This window comes from Esox lucius, chromosome 3 (assembly GCF_011004845.1).
Source record: "Esox lucius isolate fEsoLuc1 chromosome 3, fEsoLuc1.pri, whole genome shotgun sequence".
Taxonomy (NCBI): domain Eukaryota; kingdom Metazoa; phylum Chordata; class Actinopteri; order Esociformes; family Esocidae; genus Esox; species Esox lucius.
Window position 1 is genome coordinate 21,370,223 of NC_047571.1, and position 8,999 is coordinate 21,379,221.

An 8,999-nucleotide genomic window follows, 5' to 3' on the forward strand; every position below is an offset into this window, starting at 1 on the left:
GGTACAGGCTTGTGACAGTGTTATTACTGTCCTGGGATACAGGTTTGTGACAGTGTTATGGCTGTCCTGGGGTACAGGCTTGTGACAGTGTTATGGCTGTCCTGGGGTACAGGCTTGTGACAGTGTTATGACTGTCCTGGGATACAGGTTTGTGACAGTGTTATGGCTGTCCTGGGGTACAGGCTTGTGACAGTGTTATGGCTGTCCTGGGGTACCGGCTTGTGACAGCGGTATGGCTGTTCTGGTGTACAGGCTTGGTCTGCCCATCCTTTGCATTTCCAGCATCAACCAGACCTCTTTGGACATTTTGTTTTCCTCAGGATTAGTTCTAACATTCTCACACACGTTGTTGCAACTCACCCTCACTCTCCCATATAAGGTAAAATATTAAAACATTGCATTCCTAACTTTCACAAAATATCTCCAGACAGACTGGTCATTCATAAACCACATGTAAGTTTAGTGAATGGAACAGCAAAGCTGAACATGTGCTTCATCTGTTACAACTGTGCCCTGTTACATTCGCCCCCCGGTCTACACTGTCATCAAACATCTTATAGCAATCTGTAGTCATTGGCACAGTCGAGCATAGAACACAACCACTGTTTAAAGCACACAACATCTGAACAGGGGAATGGGATCCGTGTTTCATCTTCAGCTTTTTCTTCCTAGGTTCTGACCCTGTTAGTGATTTTTTTATTTTCTTTGCCACAGTGCATCAATGCCTTGATGTTGCTCGCTTTAGGGGTTTTCCGGCTGGGTATCTGATGTAGTAAGAGCTTCATAAATAAACACAGTTCAAAAGTTTGGGGTCACTTAGAAATCTCCTTGTTCTCAAAAGAGCTGGAAACAGAATATTTTTAGTGGAATATCTACATACGCGTGGCATGTTGTGTTTGCTAATCCAAGTTCATCATTTAAAAGGCTATGTGATCATTAGAAACCCATTTTGCAATTATATTAGTGCAGCTGAAAACTGATTAAAGAAATAATAAAACTGGATAGATTAGAAAGAAGAGTGGGAGGCCCACTCCTCAGGTGCACAACTGAGCAAGAGGACAATTACATAAGGCCTCACAGGTCCTCAACTGGCAGCTTCTTTAAATAGTATCCACAAAGCACCAGTCTCAACATCAACAGTGAAGAGGCGACTCTGGGATGCTGGCCTTCTTGGCAGATTTGCAAAGAAAAAGCCATATCTTAGACTGGCCAATAAAAATAAAAGATTAATATGGGCAAAGGAACACAGGCACTGGACAGAGGAAGATTGGGAAAAAAGCCCAGCATCCTGGAGTTGCCTCTTAACTGTTGACGTTAAAAGCTAACCATAACATAGCTTGGTTCACACCATGTCATCAATAGAACCACATGCGAACATTCCTGAATGTTCTTTGAAAGAGCTTAAATTCCCACGGTAGAACAGTGCTTCCAGGAATGGTGTTTCTTAATGTTCCAAATATTGGTGGAGATTAATGCTCTGCACAGAAATAAGTCAAATTTCCCTGCTCAGACATTACATGCATTAACCAATGGTTAGTGCCACATAACCCATTGGGGTGCAGGGCACCAAATTGCTAGATTTCTGTGATCTGATACCTGTCCAGACATTGAAACAGAAATGTGGTTATAGAAAGGTCTTCCTCAGCTGCGAGTGAACAGGCATTCCAAGTCGGACCTTTATTCTACAATCACAATTATTACTCCTGTTTTTTTTAATGATCTGATTGGTCAAAATACACATTTGTTTAATACACATCAGATCTGGGATGCCTGTGTAAACGTAACCAGTGCAGCAACAGAGAAGCAATATAGATTCCCCATGTTGCCAAAATAGCTTTTGGTTTGAGGAATTTAAATGTTATTATTTCAAGATGTTTAAAACAATAACTTTAAATTGAGAGGTTATTATTTTGAATGTTATGTCAGTTTGTGTTCTAAAATATGTTTAATTACAATTATTAGTTCATTATTAATTATATTCTGAATAGTAATGCAATTGTTTGTATTTTGACATAATTGTGACCAATAGGCTATGGATTACCAAACCTGTTACACTTGGTCAGCACATTTTGTAAAGACTGATTATAACAGCAGTTTTGTCCATACACGTTAGATTGCCTGAAGGCCTTATCAGGCCTAATCAAATATGTATATTTTTATTTAATCATGAAGACGTTGGCACTTGCATAATTAAAATTACTTCAATTGATTACATCTGTAATCTCATGTCATTTACTTCCAAACATTTCATTTGTTAAATGTAACTACACTGTAATTATATTAATGAATGTTTGAGATCACACATTCATCTTTAAATATTCAATAAAATCTACAAAATGCTTTTGCCATTCAGCAACATTGTTCAATGGCTTGTAAAAAAACACTAGATGGCGCAAGGTCATTATAACTGAAATGGTTGTCTATACCATGATAAAATTAATATATATTATTTCATTTGTATAAATAATCTGTCACGCACTTCCACTATTTTGTTCCCTATCCACACTAACCCGTTGAAGCCAAGGAACTTCTCACTCAGTTTCCCATAAAGCAAACTTGGAAGGCCAAAGAACTAAAATCTATTCACAAAAACATTATGTTCTGTTTTACCTTATTTCTTTATCATACCATTTCATGCCGCTTGGTCTGCAACTACTCCAATGATATGTTTACACTGCAGCCTACAGTAGCTGATGAAAGTCTACACACTGAAATGATATGTTTACACTGCAGCCTACAGTGGCTGATGAAAGTCTACACACTGAAATTATATGTTTACATTGCAGCCTACAGCGGCTGATGAAAGTCTACACACTGAAATTATATGTTTACATTGCAGCCTACAGCGGCTGATGAAAGTCTACACACTGCAATTACACTCACCTAAAGGATTATTAGGAACACCATACTAATACTGTGTTTGACCCCCTTTCGCCTTCAGAACTGCCTTAATTCTACGTGGCATTGATTCAACAAGGTGCTGAAAGCATTCTTTAGAAATGTTGGCCCATATTGATAGGATAGCATCTTGCAGTTGATGGAGATTTGTGGGATGCACATCCAGGGCACGAAGCTCCCGTTCCACCACATCCCAAAGATGCTCGATTGGGTTGAGATCTGGTGACTGTGGGGGCCATTTCAGTACAGTGAACTCATTGTCATGTTCAAGAAACCAATTTGAAATGATTCAAGCTTTGTGACATGGTGCATTATCCTTCTGGAAGTAGCCATCAGAGGATGGGTACATGGCGGTCATAAAGGGATGGACATGGTTAGAAACAATGCTCAAGTAGGCCGTGTCATTTAAACGATGCCCAATTGGCACTAAGGGGCCTAAAGTGTGCCAAGAAAACATCCCCCACACCATTACACCACCACCACCAGCTTGCACAGTGGTAACAAGGCATGATGGATCCATTTTCTCATTCTGTTTACGGCAAATTCTGACTCTACCATCTGAATGTCTCAACAGAAATCGAGACTCATCAGACCAGGCAACATTCTTCCAGTCTTCAACTGTCCAATTTTGGTGAGCTTGTGCAAACTGTAGCCTCTTTTTCCTATTTGTAGTAGAGATGAGTGGTACCCGGTGGGGTCTTCTGCTGTTGTAGCCCATCCGCCTCAAGGTTGTGCGTGTTGTGGCTTCACAAATGCTTTGCTGCATACCTCGGTTGTAACGAGTGGTTATTTCAGTCAAAGTTGCTCTTCTATCAGCTTCAATCAGTCGGCCCATTCTCCTCTGACCTCTAGCATCAACAAGGCATTTTCACCCACAGGACTGCTGCATACTGGATATTTTTCCCTTTTCACACCATTCTTTGTACCCTAGAAATGGTTGTGCGTGAAAATCCCAGTAACTGAGCAGATTGTGAAATACTCAGACCGGCCCGTCTGGCACCAACAACCATGTCACGCTCAAAATTGATTAAATCACCTTTCTTTCCCATTCTGACATTCAGTTTGCAGTTCAGGAGATTGTCTTGACCAGGACCACACCCCTAAATGCATTGAAGCAACTGCCATGTGATTGGTTGATTAGATAATTGCATTAATGAGAAATTGAACAGGTGTTTCTAATAATCCTTTAGGTGACTGTATATGTTAACAGTGCAGTCTACAGTGGCTGTTGAAAGTATATGCACTGCAATGATATGTTTACACTGCAGCCTACAGTGGCTGATGAAAGTCCACACACTGCAACGGTATGTTTACACTGCATCCAACAGTAGCTGATGAAAGTCTACACACTGCAATGATATGTTTACACTGCATCCAACTGTGGCTGATGAAAGTCAACACATTGCACTGATATGTTAACACTGTAGCCTGCAATGGCAGATGAAAGTCTACACATTGCACTGATATATTAACACTGTAGCCTGCAGTGGCAGATGAAAGTCTACACACTGCTTTGATATGTTAACACTGTAGCCTAACATTGGCAATGAAGACCTTTAGCTACTTCCCTAGAGTTAGGCGAACCAGTGGATAAAGATTGTAAGGATCTGTACTAGTTTTTCTAGCCAATGCTAATTAGCAATATTGCAATGAGTGGAAATCTACAACAACTGGTGTGTAGATATGTTGGGGAAAACACAATCTAATCAATTTTTAGATGTAATTCGTGAGGCAGCAAAATGTGAAGACTTGGCAAGAGTTGTGTAGAATTTCAATAAGCACTGTATTTGTTTCTAACCTTTGGGGGGAGCTGTTGTCCCTTCTACTTAGTCATCACTGGTATATAATTATAAGTCATTTCTCTCTTTACCCACACACCACCTTCAGTCCCTCGGTGGACGGTATAACCATGGCAACAGCTCTCTGTCCAGTGCCATAGTGTTGCCCTCTGACCCCTGGAGATGTGACCTTTGGTCTGAGGGTCATCAGCATGGGTCAGGGGGTCAGCCCTGGCCAGAGGGGCAGTTAAAGCACTTCACTGATTGGCTATCATTTGCCCTGGCAATAGCCTCATCTATATAATTGGAGTATTGACCAAATGGCCCCTTGTACACTGTCCATAACACCTTATCCACTTTACAGGCTTAAAGTGTAGTGGGTGAGGTGTTATATACAACCATTATAGGACTGTTTAATTCAATAACTGTACCAGTTGAACGTGTTAGTTGAAGGCTTGTGTGTTCTGCAAAACTATGTTTTAGTTTATTATTTATTTGAGTATATATCGTTTTCATTCAGCGATTTCCATGCAGTATTTCCACTATTCAGCCGAGTACCACTAAGACAAGTAATTAACTCCTGCCGGACTTCAGTCAGAACATGCCACAGTGTTAACGATGAGCCGGATCAAAGTCCTGCCATCCATTCGGAGAAGACACTGCATCCCTGCCCTAGTAGTCTACAGCCTGAAGCTTCCCACATGAAGCGATGTGATCTCATCCTCAGCCAGTCTTCCTTCCTCCTGATGAGTCATGCCCCCTGAGCAGATGGCTTGTCAATACCAATATATTAATGTTACATGGTGATGCAGACAGGCCCATGGACGATCTCCAAGCAGAGGTGTAACGAGCCAGTGTGGAGGCACGATGGGGGAAGGGGGCGGAGACAGAGGTGGCGTAAGACAAAGACAGAGGAAGGGGAGAAGGCTGAAAGAGAAATGAGAGTACATGAAAGGAAACGGGGGAACAGAATAAGAGGAGAGAGACCGAGAGAGAGAGAGATTAACACTGGAGTCTGGACAAGGAAACCGTGCAGGCTGTATTATCTCCATTACTGTAAGAGTGAAGATGAAGAGTACATTGATCTATTCTCTTTTCAATCCCATTCGTCAAGTATCAAACGGCATGGTCTGAGAAACGTACTCCCATTGTGTAAGAAAGGCCTGAACTCAGCAAGAATCCTTAACGATAATGGCCAAGTGAACACTGGGCTAAAATGCATGTCGAATCCATCATTCTCAGCCATCAAATCTCCGGGCTTCTTCAGGGCCGGGATGTCGGGGAGCAGTGATTTATTAGGGAGAAGTGCCATCTAATTTTACTGCTGGAATACCAACCGGTCCTCCACTGACCCCTTTTTGGGTACCAGGCTAGTAAAAACACTTCCAGTCCAAGGAGTCCTTACAGTACCAGGCTAGTAAAAACACTTCCACTCCAAGGAGTCCTTACAGTACCAGGCTAGTAAAAACACTTCCACTCCAAGGAGTCCTTACAGTACCAGGCTAGTAAAAACACTTCCACTCCAAGGAGTCCTTACAGTACCAGGCTAGTAAAAACACTTCCACTCCAAGGAGTCCTTACAGTACCAGGCTAGTAAAAACACTTCCACTCCAAGGAGTCCTTACAGTACCAGGCTAGTAAAAACACTTCCACTCCAAGGAGTCCTTACAGTACAAGGCTAGTTAAAACAATTCCAGTCCAAGGAGTCCTTACAGTAAACATGATGGGGCTACTGGGTAACTATCTTCTCCCGATCACCTCCACGTCTCATCCCCATCACCTCCACATCCATCTGCAGGGCCCTGAGGTATTTCTACAAGACACACTGACCTCCGACCCCTCACCCCCCAACTCTGACCCAAACTGCGTGGTCCAGATTACACTGGGGAGTGAATAACACGGCACCCCCACCAACTCCTCCACACTCCTCTGGTTTGGTGTCATCTTTGCTTCCCTGGGTTGATTGATTTAATTAGCTCCCCTCCTATCGGATGGTTATTAATAGTTTTGCCTGATCTTCCAATCTATCTGTTTAGAATACTAAAAGAGCTCCTCTGGGATGTCACAGGCTGGACTATGCTGAGGAGGAGGATGGGATGGAACTATTGGCTTTTCATGGGAAAGACGAGAAATACCTGGACAGAATGTAAATAGCTCCGCAGATTATAACCACCATTACTGGTTCCTTCTACATTCTACATATGAACATAAACACTTTTCCTTATGAACACAATCTTCAACTTTAAAAGCAAGTGTTTTTGAAGTTGAAGGTTGTTTTTCACCACAACTGATTTTGATGGGTTTAATGAATGGTCATGCGATTTCAGACATTGTATTTAATCCCACTTTTCCGCTGCTCCAATACACACTATTTTCTGAAACGCCATTCATGCTCTCCTATATGTTTCATTCTGATACACAATCTTTCAATACCTCAGTAATTGACTTTAAGGTATTTGACCAAGTATTTGACCAAGTTTGGTCCAGTGAACATTGGGGTCTAGTGAAATCCTGTGATGCTCTGCTCTGTTAAACGCATACACTGCATATAATTCAATAGCTTTCCTCTTTCTTCACGACAGAAAGGTTTTCTACTGCTGGGACTGCAGAGTGCTCAAAACACATGCGGCACTAAATGATGTTGTTTTCTTCTTCATCACACACAGGTATATTTTCCTGTCTTGGTTCTTGATATTTTTTATCCAGACCCAAACAAATATAAACATCCTGAAACCCCATTTTGTGTGTGTGTGTGTTCCTGCTGCATGCATACACTGGTCTGTGTCTTTATATGTGATTCTGTACGAAGTAGAAATATGACCGTTTCCCAGCTCTATTTCAATTCAGAGGGTTATTTGTCATCTGTAGAGTAAAGGATTTTTAAAAGTCAACCCAGGGCCCCCTCCCTCCCCAGCCCCCTCCCTCTCCCACTGTCCCCCGACACTCGCTTGCTGAGATCGATAGATTATTGATCAACTCTCTCTATCGCCAGCCCACCAGACTAATCACCTTAACACCAGTCCAACTCTCTCTTTCTTCATCTCTCCATCTCTCTCTTCCATCTTTCCATATCTCTTTGTTTCTACCTCCTCATCTCTCTGTCTCCACCTCCCTCTCCTCCATCCCTCTCCGTCTTCTCCTCCTCATCTCTCTCTCTCCACCTCCCTCTCCTCCATCCCTCTCCGTCTTCTCCTCCTCCACCTCTCTCCACCTCCCTCTCCTCCATCCTTCTCCATCTTCTCCTCCTCCATCTCTCTCCACCTCCCTGTCCTCCATCTCTCACTCCAGTTCCCTCTCCTCTATATCCTCCTCTCTCTCCTCCATCTCTGTCCTCCTATCTCTCCTCTATCTCTCTCTCAGCCCCATCTCTTTCATCCTTCTCCACCTCCCCCTCCCCCATCTCTCTCCCTCCACCACCCTCCCCTCCCTCTCCACTGTCTCTCGCTCCATAACACACTACAAAATACTAAAGAAAACCAACATACTAGTGAATTCCATACTGATCCAGGACTATCTGTGTCCTATATAGACAACTGGCCGTGCATTATAAGAAAAGAGAAAATAATTAACAATGGCAAGCATTGACCCCCCAACCCCCCCACACACACCCCCCCCACCCCCCACCCCCACCCTTCAGTCAGTCTGTCTTTGTTCGTTCTGTAAAATCGATCGATAGGTGTATGAAACAGGCATATTTCTCTGCCTCTCGTTGTAACCGCCAGGGGGAGAGATGTGTGGTGGAGGAGCAGACATGTTGGATTAGAGTGAGGAATTGGCTGAAAAAATAAACAGCAACAGACACCCCCCCCCCCCTACATAACTTTAAGTATTTATCCTTTATACAGGTTATGGAGGTTGTAGGGGGTTTGTATACCAGACCAGCCTCTGTACTAGTGTGTGTGAGGAACACTCAACGTGGGTAAGACATGCCAAGTGTTTCTAGTCATTTACAAAATACTGTACGCTGCACATGACATTCCCACAGTGGTGTTGATGTAGTCATCCCGTTCAGTCTCACTAGCAGTAACCATCTGCATTAACCAATATAACTTAATTCCCATTACCTGCACTGATGGGACAGAAGGATAACAGGCCACAGACAAAATCCACAAGGTGGTTTTAAACCTTGCTGTGATCATTAGGATGCACTCGACTGGACTCAACACTGTGTTTGTGTTGTCAACAGTCCCCAGTCCTATTGGTCAGGCTGTACTGTTCAGTCATCTAAGTATTCATTGCTAGTGGGCAGATACTTAATAAGAACAGAAAATTACAAACTTTTCATGGGCAACAGAACATGTCTAGAACCTTATATCTAGGCTC